The following is a 25824-nucleotide window of genomic DNA, read 5'->3' on the forward strand; positions in this document are numbered from 1 at the left end:
ATGAAATAAAGTTGGTATCAGAAAATTACTGATAAATGAATGAAGTGGATGTCTCTATCATTTTGCTCAAAATCAGAATAAAGTTTTATGGCACTGTCTTCATAGCCATAGCAACTGTGGCCCAGCTTATGGCAGATAAAGGTTCCCAAAGCAATCTAGTTACCCAGATAACAAATTATAAATAAATGTTAATGACTGTTTTCATTTGCATACTTTGAACACTGATTTTTTTGCAGAATGGCATTAAAACCCACATAAACCTCTTATTTAACTTATTAATGATGGTTGCCAGTGCTGAGGCTAATGAGGTGTTAAGCTCCTGAGGCCATGCAGGTCACTGACATCTGGTGGTCATGGCTTTCCAGCAGTTGCTGAAATATATCAAAAGCATATTAAGCAGAGAAGCTAAAGCAGAAAATTGCTTTAGCATGCTGTCTAATGTAGTTCTAACATATTACTACAGCTTAATTCCACTGTTGAATGCAGTTTTCATCATCATTATATATGATAAGCCATCAGGTAATGAGCACACCTGGTTATACCTCTCAACCTGGAAACATCAAAAATCTGGACAAAGGACCATGAAAAGTAGGTACAACTGGCCAAAAAATCGAGACCCTGATTAACATAATATTTGCGTACATAGTCATGCAGCCTTGCTCACTCCAGTGGAATAGTGGGATACCAAGAAGAAGATTAAAGTCACTAAATAATTGGCAGACATTTGAATTTTAGACTTCATATCCCTAAGAAAATACATAATAATGCAAAACCTGTTATTCTAGCAACTATCTGAGTTTACAGGGGCAATATTTAAAATCTGACCCTATTTTTGGGCCTTTGTCCCACCATTATTGTTGCGTTTGCCCATATTTCTTGCTCTGAGAATTTGAGAGGTATGACTTCAACTAAGAAGCTCGTGGCATTGGTTATTAAATGCTTTCACACACAGTATTATTTTGCGGAGTTAATATGGTTCAACACTATGTATAATGGGTATCGCTTAAAAGTATTAACATCAATGTCCAACCCTTTCAATGTGAGACAGAAAAGTTTAAAACAAGGAACAGTCCTTATAATGAGACACAGATGAGGGGTGTGTTTTTTGTGTCTCTTTTTGCACATAAGAAACACAAACATAATAAATGAAACAATGATAAATTAATACTAAGCTAGGATAACAGAAAAAGGCGACCAGCATAACAAAAATGTGCGACAACATGTCAAGCTTCAAGAGCATCCACAATAAAACACCTGTATGCAATGCCGAAAGACTGTCATCTTTAAAAGTATACAGAACTGCGATTAGTGGGTAGGACACACACAGACAGTATGTACATACACTGAAACATATAAAGTACAAATACCAAACGCTCTTATTCTCAAAGGCAAAACGACTGTGTTCTAAATATTACCATTGCAAGTAAAGAGACTGGAAAAGGAAAAGATTGTAACAGTATCTGCATTTCATTGATTCCGTTTGCTCAAATGTAGCAATACTGCTTTAGGAAAAAACTTTTGTGAGAAAAAAACTGCACATAATAACGTAGATAAAGTTATTTTGCTGCTGCAGTTTTAAGTCCCAAGCGAAACACGTGGAAGCTCAGCACCATTTCACACAGTGGCTGTCAAACATCCAACTGTAACCAAACCCTCCCGAGTCAGTGACAGCCTCCTCCATCATCTGCATTCTTTTCAACCTCCTGTGCGAACCGAAGAATGAACTTGCTGCCTTGCCTGTACTGTTAGTCGCACAGCTTACACCGTTGTATCTGCCTGCAGTTAGTATATTTCACAGGTTAAAATAAACTGGGAAGTTGTCAGTTTTCATGCTGCTTTATTCGTTTCTGAAACAAAGGAGATTATACTTTATGTTTTGAACACAAGATTAGTATTTCTTGCTTACATCATTAACAGAAAAGCCATTCCATACACAGCTTTCCCGCAACCCCAGCAAGCGAATCTGCACAAATGTGCTCACAGTCACAGCAAGGAGAAGCGGACGTGCTCTAAAAGCCCGCATTTGCACTTTTCCCGCCTTTCGTGTAACTAGTCTAGTCCAGCTACACATTTGCTGTGTCCAGGACTGTATGTAAGCTTCTGTGCTCCCCAAGCCTTTCTGTGTTGGAGGGAAGCCTTCTAGCTTATCAGTCGGAGTGGTAAGCACTAGGTAGCCTATCTACCACAAGAGGAGTGGTTTCTGGCCCAGAATTTGTAGTTTATTGGCCGCTTGGGCAGTTTTTCCATTCCTTTCAACTTTCTGGTTTAAAAGCCTGCATTTGCGCTTGTTTCTGGCCTTTCCTGTAACTAGTCTAGTCCAGATACAGATTTGCTGTATCCAGGACTGTTTGTAAGCTTCTGAGAGGTGCCCAGGTCTGCTGTTCAATTTTTTTCCTTAGATGTGCTAGTTCTCTCCTCTCCTGCACTTTTACTAGCTTATTAGCCTAGCACTTTACCATACCAGGCTTCTTGTAGCAATTATTGCAGCACACAAAAGTGCTACCACCACTAAACGTTCTACAAGGAAACAGCTCCAGTACTTATTATTAATGCCCAAGCCTCCAGGCATGTCTAAAGGTCAGTTCCCTGTGCTTTCTCCTATTAACCTGGTGAACTTGGACATCCTGAGGCAATGTAGCAACTGCCTCATGTACACCGACAACACTTTCAACACTCAGACTCGTGAGAGATGCACTTGTATATCAAAAGTGGAAGCCACGCACTCCCCAGGCAAGACCGGAATAGCTGGTCAAGAGGAGAAGGTCAACACTTGCACCACACCATATGGAACACATAGCCCTCTAGAACACACACTAGCACTGCCTTCACAAAAAAACACAAACAACACACCCACTTTCACGGCGGCTCTCAGTAAAAATCTACCAAAACAGCAGAGACCTCCAAGGCAGAAACGCACTCGACCACCACAACACAACACTAATCACGAGACACATAACTCTCCTAAACAGTGTGCCACTCAACCACAGCCCCTAAGGCAAAACAGCATGTCCAACACACTAGTCATAGGTGACTTGATAGTGAGGCACACTGATGTCCCACTCACTAGGTTGAATAAGGAGAAAGTAACAGTCAGCTGCCTGTCAGGAGGTTTGGACATAGAATTCAATTTACTTCAAGAGAGGAGGGAACAGAAAATAAAATATTTTATGTTACAAGGTTTAGTCCCTTTTCAGACACACTCAGACAGGTGGTTACAAGGTTATACCCTGTGATAACAGCTGATGATAAACTCAGCACTTTATTTCCACAACATGTGACTTTTTCTTTTGGTAGATTTTTAAACCTAAAAGAATTGTTGAACTACCCAATTTCCAATCAGACTCAGAAGTGTTTGTTATGATCTTTTCCTTGTGGGAGATGCAGTGTGTGCCATAGAATCAGAAATGTATCTAATACTATGATCAATGTGACCAGATTTGTCTCTCAAGCAATGTTTAATTGTCAATCATGTGGTGTTATATACATTCTGGGTTGTGGGTGTGATGAGGTTAGATGGTATGTAGGTCAGACCAAAAGAAAAGTTAAGATCAGAATTTTGGAACATTTGGGAAATATTAGAAGGGGTAATATAGGCTTCAGTCATAGGTTCATAGGTTCATAGGTTCATACTAGGCTATCTGCCCGAGGGCATTTACAAGCCTAGCCCATCGTTTTGTGGCTTACGCCGCCCCTTTAGTATGGGGAACTATACCCATTATTTTGCTGTGCCTCTGTCGAGCAGTGACACCGAGGTTATCCCTGGGGTATATCTGTGATCTCCCATCCATTGGTCAAGATTTCTCTTGAACAAGGCCAGCGAGGTACTCTGCCTCACATGTACCGGGATTTTGTTCCACAGCATAGGGAGTCTTTGGGTGATGAATCTATCCCTCCAGCACGTCCTATTAATAGCCGTGTCAAGGTTTAAGTCTCCCGCCCTTGTGGCTCTGATGGATCTAGATTTTTTGAGGTGAAGCATATTCATCAAATCTGGGTTTGGCCTTGTATGTTAGGCAAAGGTCACCTCTGAGCAAGTGGTAAGCGACTGAATAGAGCTGGAGTTCTTTCAGTCGGGCAGCATAGGACAGATTTTTGAGACCCTTTATCCTTTTGGTGAGGAACTTTTGTGGCCTCTCCAGCTGCTGCAAGTGTCGGGTCAGATACATTCCGAATGGGGCATTGTACTCAATCATTGGTCTGATGAGTGATGAGTAAAGGGAGACTATGACCTCCCTTGATCTAGATGAGAATCCCTTCATGATAAGGTGGGCAATGTAGAAGGTCTTCCTAACTACTTTAGCTACATGGGTGTCGAATGACAGACTACTATCAACCTGGGTCCCCAGGTCCCTGATAACTTCTTCTGTGCTCAGTGGATTGCCACCTATTTGGTAGCTAGGGGTAACCTTGTTTTTCCCGAAGGGTATGACTATGCATTTTTGGCATTTAACTTTAGGCCGTGGCTCTGGCACCAGTTATCCGTTTCTGTGAGACCCTTCTGAAGGATATCTGTATCAGATGTGTTTTCTACTATGGCCCAGTTTGCAGTCATCTGCAAACTTTGTCAGCCATAACCCTCCTGTGTTTGCTTGTACTTGGAAAAGTAGATGCCAAACAAGAGTGGGCCCAGGACTGAGCCCTGTGGGACACCACTTGTGACAGGCTTTGAGTCTGACATGGCGCCAGCAACTCTGACCCTGTGGGTTCTGTCACTCAGCCAGTTTGCAACCCATCTTGTGATGTATGGGTTGACATTTAAGCTGATGAGTTTTTCAATGATACCCGAGTGGGGTATTGTATCGAAGGCCTTAGCCAGATCGAGGTAGGCTGTATGGACTGCCTTTCCCTCATCAATGGCTTTGGTGACTGTTTGAAAAAGTCAACCAAGTTTAAAAGGCATGATCTGCCTTTGACAAAGCCAAACTGGGTTGGATCCAAAGTCTGCAAATTCCTATGTCTTTATTTATGAGGTCCATTATGATCCTCTCCATGGCTTTGCAGATAAGGCTTGTCAAGCTAATGGGCCGGTAATTTCCAGGGTCGGTGGAGGCACCGCCTTTGTGAAGTGGTACCACAGTTGCAGTGCGCCACTCCTGGGTGCGTATCCAGAGGTAAGACTTTGATTAAACAGCTGTCCTAGCTGTGGGTTTAATTCCTCATTGAGTTCATGGAGCACACAGCCGGGGACACCATCAGGTCCCATGGATGCTGTGTTTTGCTTTGGAGAGAGCAGTTCTCACTTGGGCTGGAGATGTTTGGGGGCTGCAATCGTTTGGTATAGATATCTCTCCTTTTGGGGAGGGGAGAAGTTTGCACTGAACCTGTCAGCCAGTATGTTGGCAATGTCTGTAGGATCAGTAATCTTCACATCATTTTGAACTAGCTCTGAGCATATCTGGGAGTTTCCTCCCAGGTTTCTAACATAGCTAAAGAAGGCCTTATGATTGTCTTTTTTAGTCTTTAGCTATTTTTCTCTCGAAATTTGTTTTGGATGATTTTATGAGAGCTCTTAGTTTTTTACTTATAGTGATCAAGGGTGTCTTACCTTTTAAGGATTTTGCTCTATCTTGTAGTAGCTTCCTCCTTTTGTTGTAGAGTTTGTTTATGGCTGGGGTCCACCAGACTGGACGCTTGCCTTTGGTACAAAGAGTCTTTGTTTTGCTTGGGATTGCCTTATCCATGCAGTCCTGCAGGTGCTGGTAGAAGGCATTTGTAAGTGATTCAGCGGCTTGAGTACTGTTTTCCGCCGCTCGGGGCCTTAAAGGAGACCACACTAGTCTTTAGAAGTGTGAAGTCGGCTTTTGAGAAGTTCTTTACTGTGGTCTTTTTATTTCAGGTGGGGGTGGGATGAGGACCTCCAGCGAGATTAGTTTGTGGTCTGATCTCACCAGTGAGGGGTACACCTCCGGTGTTGAACATTGTGCTCCCATGTTCGTGATGATGAGATCAAGTATGTTATCTCCTCTTGTGGGGATGGTGACTAGTTGTTCCATGGCATTTGAGTTTATGAATTCCAGGAACTTTTGGGCTAGGGTGTTTGGGCTTGAGTAGTGTTCCCAGTCTATATTAGGGTAATTGAAGTCACCTAGTATGATGGTGTTTGGTGATACATTTATCCCCTCTAGTGTTTTCAGGAAGGCCATGTGAGGTTCCTGAGTTTGTGAGGGTGGCCTGTAACATGCTACAATTTGCAGAGCAGTCTTGCCTATGGTTAATTGCACCTGGATGGTCTCCGATGCATCGATGCGTTGCCACCAGTCTTGAGGTGTGGGTGTCCTTGATGAATATGGATACCCCCTCCTTTCTTGGTATTGTCCGGATTTTGGGGCGGAACGCATGATATGAGGTAAAACCTGATAGCTGGGGTGCTCTCAGGAGCCTTGAACCAGGTTTCAGTCACAGCACAGACATCGATGTTCTCCATACTGAGAAGGGCCTCGAGTGCGTGCATTTTGAGATTTAGACTTCTGGCATTGAGCAGCATTACCCTTAGTTTTTTCCTTTCTTGTGTTCTAGGGTGGTAGGTTTAGAATTTGAGCCTTGCCTAAAAAAGGCAGTATGGGGTGGCAAGAGCCTTTGCCAATATCCGGAATCCCAGGGGTGACAGGTGCAAGCCGTCCCTTGCGAAGCAGCGTGGCTTGTCCAGCATGTCATCCCAGGCAGACAGACACTGGATCCCCTTTGAATGACACCAGTGTTTAAGCCAATTGTTAAAGCTGATCATCTTATCTCTGTATTGTGGCATCATTCTTGGTGAAGGTAGGATACTGCTCAAGGTCAGGGTCATACCTGCCTGGGCTACATAATCAGAGAGCTCCTCAATGTCTCTTTTCATGTAGTCCAAGGAGGTACGTCTCAGGTCATTTACACCAGCGTGGACAATGACTGAGTCATATTTGTACCTGCTGTTGAGAGACCTGAGTGCTTGCGTTATGTGGCGGATTCTAGCGCCCGACAGGCAGCTTACTGTGACCTTCTCCTTACTCAGTCTGGTGAGCGGGACGTCAGTGTGTCTGACTATGGAGTCACCAATGACTAGTGTGTCTGGCATTGTGTTTGGCCTTAAGGGCTGTGACTGTTTGACACTCTGACTGCTTTGGTGGCCTCTGCTGTTTTGGTAGATTTTTGATCAGAGCCTCCGAGTATGTCTTTGTGTGTTTATGTGTATGATTTGAGGTTGTAATGGTACTATGTGAGACTGGGTCTATAGTGTGTGTGGTAACCTTCTCCTCCTGACTGGTCTTGCCAGTCCTATGTTGAGAGAGCTCAGCCTCCAGTTTGGCCGTATAGTTGCATCTCTCGCATGTATTTGTGTTTTGTGGGAGGAGGAGAGGGTTGTCTGTGTACATGAGGCAATTGTAACATTGCCTCAATATTCCCAGGTTAACCAGCTGAGCAGGAGAGGACACTAGCAACTGATCCCTCGACATGCTAAAAGGAATAGACAAAAAAAACTTTAAAAAAGATTCCGGGGGACGTGGGTGACCGAGAAATGGGGGGTTGCCTTTTTGGGGTACTATCTATGACAAGAGTGCCGTATCAAGGTAATAAGTACTGTAGGAGCAAGTGCTACGTTTAACAGATAGAGAACAGTCTACTTGGAGTCAAGTAGAGATGATCTTTTTAATTATAGGATAAGCTGATTAGATCAGTAGTATAGTTCGAGGAAGGTAGTTTTAAGGGAAAATTTGAAGAGTGGACTTTAGGTAGCCCGAATAGTTTAAACCTGCTTAACCGGCGCTGCCCTAGTGTGCAACGGTAGCAACTCCGCGCTAAATCGGGCTAAATCGGGATAAATCGCGCTAATGCGCGCTAAAACGTGCTTTATAGCAGGGGGCTGGAAAAGACAGGAAATGACCCAAAATGGCCAATAAACTACAAGTTACTGCCTTAAACCACTCCTCTGAGGACAAATGAAGGAGTTATGGAAATGACCCCTAGTGGCCAATAAAACTACAGTTTCAAGTCAGTAACCACCTCTCCGGGGGGCAGGGAAGCTGCTCAATGTTAGTCACTGCCACTGATGAACACAGAGACCCTCCTTCAGCCCAAGCAAAAATGGCCTCACAGAAACTTTCAAACAGTTCAGGAACAGCAAGCCTGTAACTGAACTTTTTTAACTCTCAGAAAAGTGGGAAAAAAGCAAGATTTTTTTTTGTTGTTTTTGTTTTTTACAGAGATAGCAGAGGTTCACAAGTAATATCAAGTTATAACAGTGCAGTAAATGACCCCACACAAGAGTGCTAGGTCAAGGACAGAAAATATGCAAGTTTTAAGAAAAAAACGATTTAAAATTAAGTGCAAACAGGAAATTCAGCAAACAGCTTTTGGTTGTGCAGTGGCAGAATATTTTACTGAAGCCCAGTTGGGAAATTTTGATTCTCTGTATTTTAGTCTATTAGCCCAACTATCTGGCAACTGTGGTAGTGGTACTGTATTTGCTAATAAGTTAAATCAACTGGAGACTACTTTCACTTTTAATTTTGGACCCTTGGTCCCACATGGGTTAAATCAGGAGGTGTTACATTTTTGAAGAAATTTCATTGATAATATGTTCATATATGTATGTGTGTGTGTATATTTTTGGGTCCCCTTCACATTGTCGAAACTGCAAAATGTCGACATTCATATGATCGAAACCATATGATCGACATTTGCAATTTTGACAATGTGGAACCAGCATCTCATTATAGTGCAGAATGGAGAGATTTCCAATCCTGCACTGTAGTGCAATCTTGGAGTCGGTATATTTAAGTTACGGGGGGGGGGTGGAGCCCCCCCACTGGGGGTGCAGGGGGGCTTGCCCCACTGCTAGCAATGTGTTTTGATTTTGTAATGTTTGTATTTATTTATTTTTTTTAATGTTCGACATTCCGAATGTCGATGATATGGTCTCGGCCATATGATTGTCGACATTTCGGCATGTCGATCATTCAGTAGTTACCCATATTTTCATATGAGTACATACACACATTATGAGAAAGCGGTGTCGTATTTTTTATGTAAACTTGGTTGAATTTTTTTGATGATGTTGTTGCTACAGAATTCATTGTAATTTTGTTGTTATAATGTTGCCTCTGCTGAAGTTGTATGGGAAATGTAGTAGTTTTTCATGACTAAGGGATGTGTTTACTTATAATGTGCACTGGTTGCTTAAAAAGTGGGATGTATAGACAAAGTTTGAAACACAATTGTTTAATTGTTTAGTATATTTAAGCTTTAGAATTTGATGTGTTGATATCCCTTGAAGGCGAAATGATGAGGTACCAGGATTAAAGCTGTTTGGTACTCCTAATCTGTGTTTGCCTTTTGGATTTATTAGGTGCCAGGATCTGCCAGATAACACATGCACTCAGGTCCCTCAACAACAGGTACAAATATGACTGTGTCATTGTACATGTGGGTGTGAATGACCTGAGACATACCTCCCTGGGCTACCTGAAAAGAGACATGGAGGAGCTCTCAGATTATGTAGCCCAGGAGGGTATGACACTAGCCCTGAGAAGCATCCTACCATCACTCAGAATGATACCACAGTACAAGCAGAAAATGACTGATTTCAGCAACTGGCTAATTTTCTGGTGTCATTCTAAGGGGATCCAGTATCTGTCTGCCTGGGATGACATGATTGACAGACCTCGATACTTTGCCAGAGATGGCCTGCATCTGTTTCCCCTGGGCTTCCAGATACTGGCCAATGCTCTTGCCACCCCTACAGTGGATTTTTTTAGGTGTTGTTCCAAAGATCAAATTACCACTGTAACAGCTACAAACAAATGCAATCTGAGGGTCATGCTGATCAAAGCTGAAAGTCTAAATCTCAAAATGCACTCGCTTGAAGCCCTCCTTAAAATGGAGAACATCGACATTTGTGCTGTAACAGAGACCTGGTTCAAGGCAGCAGAAATCACCCCTGAACTACCAGGCTATAACTCATTCCACAGCTTTTGGCCCCAGAACTTGGACCAAAGCTCCAAATGCAGTGGTGTTTCCATATTCATAAAGGATGCACACACCTCCAGACTGGTAGCCCAACATAATGCTTCAGAGATACTTCAGGTGCAGCTAACATTAGGTAAGACAGCGATTCAGGTTGTAGCCTGTAATAGGTCTCCAACCATGTCCCAAGACTCACACTACACATTCCCAAGCACCCTGGAGAATATTAGGGTCCAACCTAATACTCTCATACTGGGCGACATCAACTACCCCTCCATTATCTGGGAAAACCACTCATGTAACCACCCAGATCTGCTCTGAGTTACAGCACAAAGGCAAGAAAATTACAGAACCAACTGATATTGCCAACATCCTGGCAGATAGGTTCAGTGCTAACTTTACTCCCCTCTAAAGGGCCCATATCTATACAGGAAGAATGCAGAGTCCCTGTAATCACAACTATGCAGATAAAAGCTGCACTCTCTAAAGCCAAAAACACAGCATCCATGGGACCGGACAACATCCCAGGCTGTGTTTTACATGATCTTCAGAATGAACTGGCTCCCGACTTAAGCACCATGTTCAATAATAACCTCGCATCAGGCTTTGTGCCCACTGAATGGCACACAGCAACAGTTATCCCACTCCAAAAAGGGGGAGCCACCACTGATCCCGGGAACTATCGACCTATTAGCCTGACGAGCCTGGTCTGCAAGGCCATGGAATGTATCACCATGGAACTCATAAACAAAGACACTGGTAACCTACAAACTCTGGATCCCACCCAGTTTGGGTTTGTGAAAGGCAGATCATGCCTCCTGAACCTGATTGACTTCTTTGAGGCAGTCACCAAAGCCATAGATGAGGGTAAGGTAGTTCACACAGCCTATGTTGACTCCAAATCTGACCGCAAAGCAGTGACATGTGGAGTACCACAGGGTTCCATCCTGGGACCTCTCCTGTTCGGTATCTACTTCTCTGAAATACAGGCTAACACAGAAGATCTCTGGCTAATGAAGGTCACAGATGACTGCAAACTAGGAGCCATAGTCAAGTCCCCAAATGATGTGGACATCCTACAGAAGGGCCTTGCTGAGACAGATGCCTGCTGTCAGAGCCATGGCCTCAAGCTCAATGCCAAAAAGTGCAGTGTCATCCCCTTTGGTAAAAACTCTGTACCCATGAACTACTACATAGGCAGCAATCTACTTAACACCGAATGTGTGATAAGAGACCTTGGTTCCCAGGTGGACAGTAGTCTCTCCTTTGATAGTCACATTGCCACAGTAGTCAGGAAGTCCTTCTACATGGCACACCTCATCATAATAGGGTTCTCATCCAGGAAAAAAGAGGTCATTGTTCCCCTCTACTCGACACTCATTAGACCCATTATAGAGTACAACGCCCCTTTTGAAATGTACCTCACAAGACATCTGCAGCAGCTGGAAAGGCCACAGAAGTACCTCACAAAGAGGATTACTGGCCTCAAACAAATGCCCTACACTGACCGCCTCAAAAAACTCCAGCTTTACTCCATAGCATATCGCCTACTCCGAGGTGATCTCTGCTTAACATATAAAGCTATGTCAAACCCAGAGCTGTTGGACATGCTACACCTAAAGAAATCCCAATCCCCCCAAGCTACACACTCTAGGGACCTAAACCTTGACACCACAATAAACAGGACATGCTGGAGGGATAGATTCCTGTCCCAGAGACTTCCCATATTCTGGAACAGGCTACCCATCTATGTCAAGCAAAGTTCTTCATTAGCACTCTTCAAGAAAAATCTTGATGAGTGGATGGGAAATAGGAAATACACCCCGGGGATCACTTCTGTGTCTCTGCTCGACAGTGGCACATTAAAATAACTTTCTTGGGTGGCATAAGCCAGGGAACCTTGTTGGCTAGGCTTACGTAGGCTCTTGGGCCGATAGCCTAGTACCTACCTATGAACCTATGTACCAATACACTTACCCAACGTTTCCTGGAATTCATTAATTCCAATGCCCTTGACCAGCTCATTCTTCCCCCTACTAGTGGTAGCAATGTCCTTGATCTGGTCATTACTAACATGGGCAGCCATTGTTCTACACCAGTAGTGAACTCCTCCCTGATTAGATCCGACCACAAACTAATCACCTTGGAAATCCACATCCCTCCCACCCGCCACCAGCAAAGGTAATTACCATGAAAAGTTCTCCAAGGCTAACTTTGGGCCTCTAAAAAGAGAGGTGGCTAACTTCACGGCACCCATGCAAATGGAGAATAGTTACATGACTGCCGAATTGTACACCAATGCACTGTACGAACAAATACACAAATGCATGGATGTCGCCATACCCAATAGAACCAAGACGCTCTCCTCCAAAAAACGGAAGCCAATCTGGTGGTCCCCTTCCATAAACTAAGTCTACAACAGAAGGAGGAAACTGATGCAGAATAAGGTGAAGTCCCAAGACTGGAAAAACTCCCTTATCAGCCTCCACAAAAAGTTGAGATCCCCCATCAAACCTCTAAACCTAACTATGAAAACAGAAATGCAGAAGATAGTAAAGACAGCCACAAGGCCTTCTATAGTTATGTAAAGAATCTCCAAAGCAATACCCAGATTTGCTCTGAGCTACTGCACAATGGTACCTCCTATACTGAGCCAACAGATATTGCCAATATACTGGCCAACAGATTCTGTGCCAACTTTACCCCTCTCTCTCTCCCAAAGGACCAATCACAATGCCAGTAGACTGCCAGGCACCCAGTATTACTGCTGCACAGGTTAAAACAGCCCTGTCCCAGGCCAAGAATACAGCTTCTATGGGATCTGACAATATCCCTGGCTGTGTTCTATATGAACTACAGAGTGAACTGGCACATCACCTGTGTGCCCTGTTCAATCATAGCCTCACTTCAGCCTTTGTCCCTATTGAATGGTACACTGCAACAATCATCCCTCTCTACAAAAGAGAAGCAACTACAGACCCTGGGAACTATTGCCCCATTAGCCTGACAAGTCTGATATGCAAAGCTATGGAACACATAGTCATGGACTTAATAAACAAGGCTATAGGGAACCTCCAAACTCTGGATCCCACACAGTTTTGTTTTGTGAAGGGTAGATCATGCCTGCTCAACCTGGTTAACTCCTCTGAGTCAGTCACCAGAGCTGTGGATGAAGGCAAGGTGGTTCATACAGCCTACCTTGATCTGGCCAAGGCCTTTGATACTATTCCCCACTCAGGAATCATAGAAAAACTCACTAAGCTAGGCATCAACCCCTATATCACTAGGTGGGTTGCAAACTGGCTCACAGATAGAACCCACAGTATGAAAGTTGCTGACTCCAAGTCAGACTGCCAACCAGTCACGAGTGGAGTCCCACAACGATTGGTCCTGGGTCCTCTCCTGTTTGGTATCTACTTCTCAGAAGTCCAGACCAACACAAACGGACTCTGTCTGACAAAGTTCTTAGACTGCAGATTGCAAGTTGGGAGCCATTATTAACTCCGCAAGTGATGTTGACATCCTACAGAAAGGCCTCACTGAGACCAACTACTGGTGTCAGAACCATGGCCTTAAGCTCAATGCCAAAAAATGTGCCTTCATCCCCTTTAGGAAAAACCCAGTTCCCATGAATTATCACATCAATGGTAGTCCACTGAACACAAAAGGTATTATAAGAGATCTGGGAACACTGGTTGACAGCAACCTCTCTTTTGACCACCACATTGTCACTGTGGTCAGAAAGTCCTTCTGCGTGGCACATCTCATTACTAAGGGTTTTGCATCCAGGAAGAAAGAGGTCATTGTTTCCCTCTACTCTTCCCTCATTAGGCCAATCAATGAGTACAATGCCCCATTTGGCATGTACCTCACTAGACACCTGCAACAACTGGAGAGGTCACAAAAGTACCTCACAAAGAGGTTCATAGGCCTTAAACACTTGTCCTATATGGACAGACTCAAAAAACTCAAACTATTCTCTGTCTCATATCATCTACTTAGAGGTGATCTCTGCTTGACTTACAAAGCCATATCTGACCCAGCTCTGTTAGAAATGCTACATCTAAAGAAGTCCCAATACCTCCACACCATATGCTCCAGAGGCCTCAACCTCATTACCACAATTGACAGAAAATGCTGGAGGGACAGGTTCATGACCCAGAGACTGCCCATGCTATAGAATATACTTCCCATACATGTCAAACAGAGCTCCTCACTGGCCCTCTTCAAGAGAAATCTTGATGAGTGGATGGGAAATAGAAAATAAACCCCGGGTATCATTCCAGTGGCTCTACTCGACAGAGGCACTGGAAACAAAGGTTGGGTAGCATGATGCCAGGGTAATCCTATGGGCTAGGCTTGTAAAGGCTACAGGGCCATTAGCCTTGTACACCTATGAACCTGCAGCTCTGTTCTTAATTAACTGTTAGCATCTTAAGAACCCAGCATTTACGACATATTTGCTAGGGGCCACATCTTTTTAATCAGTGGTGCTTTACCAGCCCATAACAGTTACCCTCTTCCTGTTTGCCTCATCAACAAATGCATCCACAGCAACTGTCAGCAGGGCCACCACGAATAAGCAACCAGGTTTTCCCATCTCCCAAGTAATTCTTCTGTGCACCTGGACAAGCAACTACAGATTGCCAGTGTGCAATTAAAATGAGACTTTCTCAGTCCTAAAAGCTATGTGCAATTGTTTTAAATTATTTTTTTATATTTGACCCCCCTCATGTCTCCGAGAGTCAGGCAGGCAGTCAGGCACTGCCTCACAAAGCTTATTTCATCATCACTGTAACCTGGCAATACATGGTGAAGTCAGCCATAAATGTAAAGTTGTACATATGAATTAAAAAAATAAATAAATAAAAAAAAATCAGGAATTAAAGGGGCCATTCAGGAATTTATGGCATCCCATTATTTTCATAGGTTCATAGGTTCATAGGTTGGTACTAGGCTATCGGCCCTAGGGCCTATACAAGCCTAGCCATAACAATTCCCTGGCTAGGAATTTGGTACAGTTGAGAGGTATTCATCTGGTGTACTGGCTACCCGTAACAGTGCATGCAGTGCAGCTGTGTTATCACCCCCATTATATGTGATAAGCCATTGGATAATTAGCACACCCTTCATTACTGGAGGCCAATAACACTATATGCAGTGCAGCTGTGTTTTCAAGCACTATAGATGTGATAAGTCATCAGAGATTATGTGCACATCCAATAGTACTGGATGTGCATTACAGTGCATGCAATGCAGCAGTGTTTTAATCCCACTTAAATGTGATAAGTCATCAGATAGTGTGTACACCCAGCAGTACTGGATACCCATTACAATGCATGCAGTGCAGCTGTGCTTTCACTCCCTTAAATGTATCAATGGCAGAACAGGTAGCACATTCGCCTTTGGTACAGAAGGATTTGGATTCAATTCCCACAGCAGGTAGATGGACTGCTGACACTGTAGTGCAGCATAAGGGAGGCGCTGTACTCCCGAGTGTGTCATCCTTTGGATCAGATATTAAACCAAAGCCCCATCTGCTTTAGTTGGTGGTAGCTCAGGTGGATGTAAAAGATCCCACAACACCTGTTGAAAAGAGGGGGGGAAGTTCCCTGATGCCCTGGCTAAATTCCCCTAGTGGTATAAATACCACATTAGATCTTCCCTGGAAAGAGGCCACTGGCCTAATGGGACTAATCTGGTTAACAAAGGATAAATAAAATAAAAACAAATGTTATTAGTCATCAGATAATGTGCTCACCAAGCAGTACATTACAGTGCATGCTGTATAGTTGTGTTCCACTGCCTAAATGTGGTAAGTAATCAGGTAATGTGCACACCCAGCAGTACATTACAGTGCATGCTTTATAGTTGTGATCCACTGCCTAAATGTGATAAGTAACAGGTAATGTGCACACCCAGCAGTATGTTACAGTTCATGCTGTATAGTTGTGATCCGCCACCTAAATGTGATAAGTAATCAGGTAATGTGCACACCAAGCAGTACATTACAGTGCATGCTGTATAGTTGTGATCCGCTGCCTAAATATGAAAAGTAATCAGGTAATGTGCACACCCAGCAGTACATTACAGTACATGCTGTATAGTTGTGATCCACTGCTTAAATATGATAAGTAACAGGTAATGTGCACACCCAACAGTACATTACAGTGCATGCTGTAAAACTGTGATCTGCTGCCTAAATGTGATAAGTAATCAGGTAATGTGCACACCCAGCAGTACATTACAGTGCATGCTGTATAGTTGTGATCTGCTGCCTAAATGTGATAATTAATCAGGTAATGTGCAAACCCAGCAGTACATTACAGTACATGTTGTATAGTTGTAATCCGCTGCCTAAATGTGATAAGTAATCAGGTAATGTGCACACCCAGCAGTACATTACAGTGCATGCTGTATAGTTGTGATCTGCTGCCTAAATGTGATAATTAATCAGGTAATGTGCAAACCCAGCAGTACATTACAGTGCATGTTGTATAGTTGTGATCCGCTGCCTAAATGTGATAAGTGATCAGGTAATGTGCACACCCAGCAGTATGTTGCAGTGCATGCTGCATAGTTGTGATCCACCACCTAAATGTGATAAGTAATCAGGTAATGTGCACACCCAGCAGTATGTTACAGTGCATGCTGTATAGTTGTGATCCACTGCCTAAATGTGATACGTAACAGGTAATGTGCACACCCAGCAGTACATTACGATGCATGCTGTATAGTTGTGATCCGCTGCCTAAATGTGATAGGTAATCAGGTAATGTGCACATACAGCAGTGACGAATTCCCATTCCAGTGCATGTAGTTACTGTGTGCTGACCCACTGCTTGAATAACATATAGTAGTGGCAATATGGATGTGGGCATGTGTGTCTTTGTCTGTATGTTTGTGTGTGTATGTGCAAGGTGAGTGGCCGCATTGTCTTGTATAGTGGTAGTGTTATGGGAGGGTCTTTTTTAAGTTAAGATGCATGTTAGGGTTAGCAAGTTTTACTGAGGTGGAGCAGGTGTGGTTTCTGTTTCCATGCAGCATGTTTTCCCAATTCATTACCCGAATTGCAAATATTGTCAGCAGAGAAGATTATGTGCATTAGTATCCCCCTGTTGTGTTACCTGTAGGGGTGAATGTTAGTTTATTTAATGTCCCATATTTATTTATAATATACTGTATTCCCCCTTCTAATACAGTCTTGCTAAATAATTATATCATTGATATTTATTCTGGAGTTAGTCCATATTCTGGTGCCTATCCATACAGTTTTGCTTAACTTTCTCTGTGCCTGTTTCATGAAAAGCCTCTGTTTACACCAGTCATCTAATCCCACCTTGTCACATACTTTGCCATCATCTGCATCCTGTGAGCTTTAAACAGCAACATTATCTGGAACTCTACTTGGAACCAAGGATCTTATTTCCCCCTTGCTTGCAGATAATATTGATCTTCCCTGACCAATCCATGCATGCATCCATCCATCTATCCACAACCCCTTATTCCCATTTTTGCACATGGGGATCAGGGTGTCACTTCATATCCTCACAGATTAGGAATCCCCCCAGGCTCCCTGTTAGCTTGCCTTATACATTTATTACTTGAAGCTGTAGATCTGTGCCTTTGCCAAAGGTAATAAAATTTTTTTTGATATAGTCATCACTGGTTCATGACAAACAAGACTTTTGGTGGAGAAAAACATTTTAACTATCTGAACCCTTGGTAGGAAAGGAGGAAGCTGGTATTTTCTTGAATTACTCCACTGAGTACTATCCTACCCTAAGGGCTTGGTATTTAATTCTGTTATCTTTCCTATATCTGCTGACCAGTGAATTCCCATGTAAATGACTTGTTACACCCCTCTCAGTGGACACTAATACTATCTACCAAGTTCTGACGTCATTAGAGTTGCCAATGAAAACATAACTGATTTTCTGTCATTAACTTGCAAATCAGACCATTTAGAAAACTATTTAACTTGCACCAGTAGAGGAATGTCTGTAGATTAGGAGCATGGCAATCCATTGGAGGCAAATTCAGCAAATGCAAAGAAACCAAAGCCAGTTCACCCAAAACCTCCTTCTACAAAAGTAGAAAGTACATTGCCTTTTTTCCCACTGTTCAGTGGCCTCAGATTTGGTATGTATAATTCCAGGAGGCATGGGGGTATCCTCCCATGATGGGTGTAGTTAATTTGCTCCCCTTAAAAAAATTTTTTAATGTTCACTGAAGGCAGTTTTTCTGCGCTGGATTCAGTTTATTTGCATTCATTGAAACCGCCTTAGATGGATCAAGATGAATTCATGTAGATTTGGGGTTATCTAGCCAAATAATGCAATCATCTGTGACCCAAGAAGTAAATGTAAACTTAGTTTTTGCAAAATGAAAGCTACATTTGGAGATTTTATTATGCAAATCTGTATCCAATGCATTAATATCTACAAGAAACAGATACAGTGAAAAGGGGCAGTCCTGTCTAAGACCCTTAGGTAACTGCACCCGCTCTAACCATAGATCATTAGCATCCATACTGGCTAGATGGCTATAATGAAGTAGTCTAACACTTTTGAATAAAATATCCTGGAAAGCCATGTTGCATTAAAACATCCAAAATAAAATCCCAAGTAATCAAATTAAAAGCCTTATGAAAATTTGTTAGTGCTGCTATTGTGAACTTCGCAGTTGTTTGGGTCCATGTCTATAAATTCAACAGTTTGACCATTTCAGGTCCACCTACTCTGTTTTATGCTAAAGTCCAACTCTAAAATCCATCCTAAATATGGAGACAATGTTTATCTTTTCATAAACAATGTCACTATAATATAAAACTATCTTCACTGCAAGATCCACAGTTTTAAGATTGCTATTAATGTCTCTGACTGTCTTCTATTAGGGTTTAAACATTTGAATATAAAATGCCTATGGTACAATACATTCACATGCCTGGAGTGAATCCTGTGAGCTCTTTCAATTGCAAGTGGGTGCTCTGTTTGTAGAAGGGCCTATAGCTCTCTAGATATAAATGTCACAGGATCAGTTCCCGCTACCATCTCTGATAAACTAAGCACCCTGAGATTATTTCTATGAACACTATTTCATAGCTCATCTATTTTAGCTTCCATTTGTAAAGCATGTGTCTGTAAGTCTGGTATACGCATTGAATTTATGTTTACTGCCACTTGTTGTTACTTAAGGTCTTCCAGTTACTGTTGTACTAGTTGTTGAATATTTTTTAATTGCTGGTCATATTTCAGAGTGGTAGCTGAATTTGTTGCAGATCTGTAGCAGTGTTGTGTATAAACTGAGTGACAGTAATCAGTGCTGATCAGATCACTGTAATATCCTCATTAAGATAGTGCAGCCATTTCCTTGGTGTTGTGACCAATTAGTGTTTGGGAAAAGGGAAACATAGCAGCACTGCAGGCTGCCTTACTTCCGGTCGGTGTGTCAGATCACATCTGCAAAGTGTTAGATGTAAGGTTGGAAATGTAAGTAAGCAGAACACAAGTCACAGGCTGTATTCCTTCACATCCAACCTACCCTTCATTTTTTGGCAACTGCATACGATATTTCCACTTAATATCCTCACACATTTTAAAGCCAATGCTATAGAATGGCTTACACACTGCATGTCTCAGATTACTGCTCAGATACACTAAGAATGGCCAACAAACACAGAAGTATAAGACAGAGATGTATATTTGCAAGCAATAATCATGACAGGCTGTATGATCACTAGGTGCAGTACGTTCAAAACTACTAAATGTGCAAATAATACTTGTATGGCTTGATATCAGTATAGATGCTGTTGGAGTTGGTTATGTGCATATTAAGTTCCTTGCTACAAAGATGTTTGTGTGGCAAAGAGGGATAAGGCACCCATCCTGTGTTCTGAAGGTGGGTTGGAGTTAGAGTTCAAATCCAGACCTAGGTATGTAGTAATATCTCATGTGTACTAACATTTTCTAGTGTGTATGTCATAGGTTGTTTTTCCTCATTTCAGTTGCCTCTCTCTTTTCTTTCTTTTTTCTTTCTTTTTCTTTCTTTCCTTTTTTTTTAATTGGCCAGTATTTGCAAGATGCCCCACTTAGTGCAAGAATGGGTGGTGGAGAAAAATGAATGTCAGGTTTGGCTGTGCTTATCTCATTTGTGCAAAGGGCAGCACTGCACAAACTAGACAACTGGCCAAGACAGGACCCAGACAGCCAAAAATAGAAACTGGATACATTCAATTAATACTATTGGGCATTGTGCAAACCTGATAAGTGACATTGCACTGCAGTCAACAGCAAGACCTTAAGAATGATTAATAAAATAGGGAGGTCATGTAACTAGTCCTGTGGCAACAGGTGTTAAGTGTAGGGCTAGAGTACACATGGTTCTGGGCTTCTAGTACAGGGTGTGCAGCCTTTGCTTAACTGTTGTGACATTGCAGTTAATATTAATGAACTGCAACATAGACAAGTGTTTTTCCAACCTACTTGTGGTAACTGGTATAAATATAGGACTGCCATACACATAGTCCTGGGTTCGAATACAGCACATTTCATAAACTTTTACTATTGTTTCACATTCTGTTATAGTCACTCTCACTTATAATACTTGATATGGTGTAGCTGATATTAATTATATGTATGAGGGCTGAGGCATTAGTATTGTGTCAGTTATGTATTCATTTACGTATGTGTTATCATTTTTTATTCTCAATGTATGATTGTATATTGTGTACGATATTCCTATAAGTATATTTCTGCTATATGGACTGTTGTGGCCTTCCCATTTGTGTACACACATAAACAACTGCCTGTACATCCAATAACCTTGAATTTGCTTTGCTTGCTACTGTTGTACTCTGCTTTACATTGTGCAAACACAGTGCTAGGAGGTACGCACTGCTGAGTGTCATGTTTGAGTGGTGGTAATCAGAGTGCAACATTTTCAAACAGTGTGCATACTCCCAGTAAACAGGATGACTGGAATTGGTGGGAAACCATCATTCTGCATTGCTCTTGATCCATGGTAGACATGGCCGGTATTTCTGGTGAAGTTGTCAGATTCAATTAATTAATTAATTAATTAATTAATTAATTTATTATTGTTTGTTAACCGGGTTAGTCCATCTGGGCTTGTGGCTAATTTTCAGTGGAGATCCGAGGAGAAAAGCTCCGGTACATAGTATAAAATGCAGACATTTGTAACATTGCAAAAATATATAGAGTACAGAAATTTGCAAAACTTACAAGCATATAAAAGACAGAATTACAGAAAGTTGACACATTGCTAGTAGATAATGTGAGTTATATATGTCATAATTAGTCTGTATAGGAATAGCAGTTTTACAATAGTATATACACTGTTTTGCAATGAAGAGGATGTCAGTTGGGAATATGAGTAAGATAGTCCAGAGGCTCGCATGCAAAAATTTTGAAAATATGTACAAAGAAAGACCTATGACATTTTGTTAAGTTTGGCAAAGGAAAGATGATTTAGGTGTGGAGTTAGTGGTGGGGGCATGTGAAGGACATTCCCATTTGGAGGATAGATGGGAGAGAAGCATGGATTTGAAGTTATTGTGATTTGGTATGTTACATAGTGGTGGGGGGAAGAGTGTTCCACAATTTAGCTATGGTGTGGGACAGTAATAGTTGGCCAGGTGGGTGTAGGGGTTTGTGTACATGTTGGAGGTTAAGGCACAGAGATGGGGTGTCCAGGAGTCCAAGATTTTTATTGGACTCCTAGTTAAACATCACAGTGTCAGGCTTCTGCAGAGGGATTATTCTGGCTCCCAGTATAAGTCAGAAGCTTGGGATAGTTTGGCCCAGGCTGTAACTAGTGCCAAAAGTATCCTCGCACACTGGTGACCAATGTAGGCATCAGTGTAATGACCTATGGCAGAGGAAGAAGGATACCCTTGATGCCTGGATTGAGGAATGTAGGATTGCGGATATCCAACAATTGTTTAACTATCAACTACAGAGAGTACTTGTAAGACTTAAAGGCTGAATATAGGCAAGACTGGTATTCATAATGGTATTCTATTTTTTTCTGTTTTTCCACAGCTGCCATGGACCGGGAGTTCAATGTAAGAACCCATGGTAAGGATTAGGGAAGCATATGATATGTATGCTGCAGAAGAGTACTGTTATTGTAGCATTAAAAGTTAAAGATAGTTTTTTTGGTATTTTATAGAGTTGTATCAAATTGAGCATGCATATCTCAACTGTAAAAGCAAGTATGCATGCATTAGTCTGTAGCACAACCCAAGAGTATAATATTAGACTTTAGCTGGAGGTTGTGGGTTCAAAGATCACACTTTCCAACTATACAATACTGTTAATTCTTCAGTTATGTGTAACGCAAACCTTTAAAGTAAAAGCTCTATACCAGTAGCACACATGATCTGCTGTAAACTGTAATCTGTATAACTGGAACATGCATATGTGCACTATATGCATATGTCAAGGAGTACTTGCTTCAATTTGTAGTATATTATGCATCTGTTAGGTGCTGATAGTCTTAAAAATAGATGTTCTCTGTTAGGAGGTGGTAATGCATATGTCAAGGAGTACTTGCTTCAATTTGTAGTATATTATGCATCTGTTAGGCACTGATAGTCTTAAAAATAGAAGTTCTCTGTTAGGAGGTGGTAGTCTTAAAAGTAAAGGTTATAGAGTCAAATAACTGTATTAATGTATTGAATGTCAGATATGAAGGTACTAATCTTATCTATTTTTTCTCTCACACAACCCTTATTTCTATATATTTTATTTTTATTTTATTTTATTTTTTTTTTATTTTTGTTGTATTTTATTATGTAGGGCAGCCACGGTGGTGCAGTGGTTAGCGTTGCCGCCTCACAGCAAGAGGTTCTCTGATTCGATCCTCAGCCGGGGTGCCTTCTGTGCGGAGTCTGCATGTCCTCCCTGTGGTCGCGTGGGTTTCCTCTGGGTGCTCCGGTTTCCTCCCACATCCCAAAGACATGCTGTAGGTGGATTGGGCACTCTAAATTGGCTGTAGGCATGAGTGTGTGTGTGTGTGTGTGTGTGTGTGTGTGTGTGTGTGTGTGTGTGTGTGTGTGTGTGTGTGTGTGTGTGTGTGTGTGCGTGCGCGCTTCTGCACTTCTGTGGAAGGTTGGGCGCCAGGCTGGCAACTTGAAACCATAAAACTCCACTGTCAATCATGAGCAGACAGGTGATCCACTGTGGCGACCCCTGACCGGGAAAAGCCAAAAGAAGAAGTTGTATTTTATTATGTGTTGTCAAAATGTGTCCATGCCTTCCATGTGTACCATATCACTAAATGCTCCACCACACGACAGCAGGGTAGGCCTGCCCCACAGGATCTACTTGCCCCCTCTCCATTGGCTCTAATACCATTGCCCTGCACATCTGTGAATCAACCTGGCAGCATCACATCTGCTGCCTCTGCACTACCTGCCCCCTCAGGTAGTCCTTTTCCAGAGATGTTGATTTTATCACCCTCACTGAGATTTTTTATTTTATTTATTTATTTATTTAACATTTGTCAACCGGGAAATTCCGACTTGGAACGAAGCCAATTTTCTGCGGAGGCCCGGGGAGAAAGGCTCCAGATGTGCCAGGAGTGGTGCATAGGGTTGTGTGCCATACTGTTGATGCACACCTATGCCAGCTGGAGGGACTGCTCTCCCTCGTTTTATGCAGTAGTAGTAGTAGTAGGAGGAGAAGGAGACATCAAATACTCCAGCCAGTGGTGGAGTGAAGTGACAGTGATGACAGTCCATTGGGTGAGGACTCAATTCTCACTGTCACCCAGCTTGACAACCATGGGTTCTGGATGTCCCCACCTTCACCCCAGTCATGGTGTCCCCCAACCTTTTATGTCCATCACCATCCCTGTCTCTTGTCTTGTTTGGCTTGTTTGTCTGCAATTGCCTCCTCACCTACCCAACTTACTAGACCCAGACATATCTGTGTCCCTTCACCAACATTCCTTTCTCTCTCAAGAAAAAAAAGGCACTTGTCCCACAAAAAGAAAAAATATCCCATATATAGCTCTCCATTTCAAACAGGTGTATTCTTGACACATTTGATTTGGTCCAATTAGCTATACAACATGATTATGTTGTGGTCACTGTGATGCCCCACCACTGGCCCAGTAATCAAGGGGCCTCAATCCTCACCACTGGCAACAGTGGGGGACAGACATACTGGGAAGATGACAGGTACACACACAGTATTTCCAGGTGCAGCTTTCTGCATCAAGTGCAATTTCCCTTAAGAGCACACAGAGACCACAGTCAGTCTGGGGCTGGTTTCTCTCTCCTGCTCCATATCCCCAATAAGACTCCCTGCTGGCACAGCTATAGAGTTCAGATTTCAGCTGAGTGACCAAGTCAAGGCCTCCAGCACCCTCTCTGTCCCACTAGTGCTTTGTATCCCTGCCCAAGTAGCTGAAACACACTCTTTGAAGTTTGATTTATACACACACACATGCACAAACACACACACACACACACACACACACACACACACACACACACACATACACACACACACACACACAGGAAAAGCTGGCACAGGTTTACTAGCTATGCCCCCCTTCTGCACAGACAATAAGGTAGTTTCCCCTGCTGCCAGTCACTCCATATCAGCTACTTTAAGGACCTTAACAGAGGGTGTCCAATCTTACTGTATAATGTTACTATCAATACAAATGGTAGTTTGACCAAGAGCAAGGCTATTAGGAGTTGCCCGCAATGTCACCAAATAAATATGCAAGTCCTCTCAGAACTTAAATATGTCTCTCAAATATCGACCACAATGGAAGGTTTAAATATATTTAATACTAAATAATAAAAGAACAAGAAAATACTCAGTAAATTATCACAGTTACATCAGAGGTCAAAATCACAGGAAATACTTAAAACAACATTGCAGGACAGTCTCAAATAAATAAAGCAAAACATCTAAATTAAGCTCAGCTATATTCCTGACTATATCTAAAAGAAAATAATGTACCCTGGTTAACTTACTTACAGAGCAAGGCAAGTGTAGTGAATGGGTCTTCTTGTCAGGTCAAAGACAAAATACAGAATGCTATGTCTCTCTCAGAGAGTTCTTAAATTAATATGTCAAATGTTACTGCTGGGTTAGCTTGCAGGATGACATCACTTCTTGTCATCTGACTTTAGTTCCCAAGCTAAACCCGCATTGCTAGAAATTGCCAGCCTTTAGCATCTACTTGTGAAAATATATAGCCCTCAGATCTTTGCAGTTGCTGGATCACATAAAACAATAAACACTTACAAGATGGTGAAGTTATACAATAATTTCATTTCAACTATTTTTCTGAAGTTTTTAAAGTTAACCTTCTTCGTTTCGGTTTTCACTGTTAAAATATGTATATTTACACAATTATAATAGTGTATATACATTTCTGTTCTTTTCCAGTAGGGTACACTGTAGATGCAGCTTTAAGATCAGTACTTTACAAACCATTTCAACACACACTTCTGTACCAGCAGCTTGATATACAGAAAACATATAGTTCTAATATATTTGTAACACAAGCATATGACTCATGTTGATATTCACAAATGACGTATGATTATATACAAATTTCCAGCTAGCTGTGCTAGCAGTATCTCCTTTTGTCACACTTTTCCCCCCTCTAAGACTCAAGCTAGTTTTTCAAGTGTCTCTTGAGAAACGTTGCTTGAGAGGGATGACTGTCTGGAAATACATTACCCCACTCCCTGTCTTGAGAGCCCATCTGCATTGGCATTGCTAACCCCACTGCGGTCCTGCACTGTCATATCATATGCCTGCAACCCTAGACTCCACCTTAGTAATTTGGGATTTTACTGGTTGGCTCTCTGTAGCCATAGATCCCCCTCAGACT

Source organism: Protopterus annectens, chromosome 2.part1 (genome assembly GCF_019279795.1).
Source record: "Protopterus annectens isolate FY-2018-M chromosome 2.part1, PAN1.0, whole genome shotgun sequence".
Taxonomy (NCBI): Eukaryota; Metazoa; Chordata; order Ceratodontiformes; family Protopteridae; genus Protopterus; species Protopterus annectens.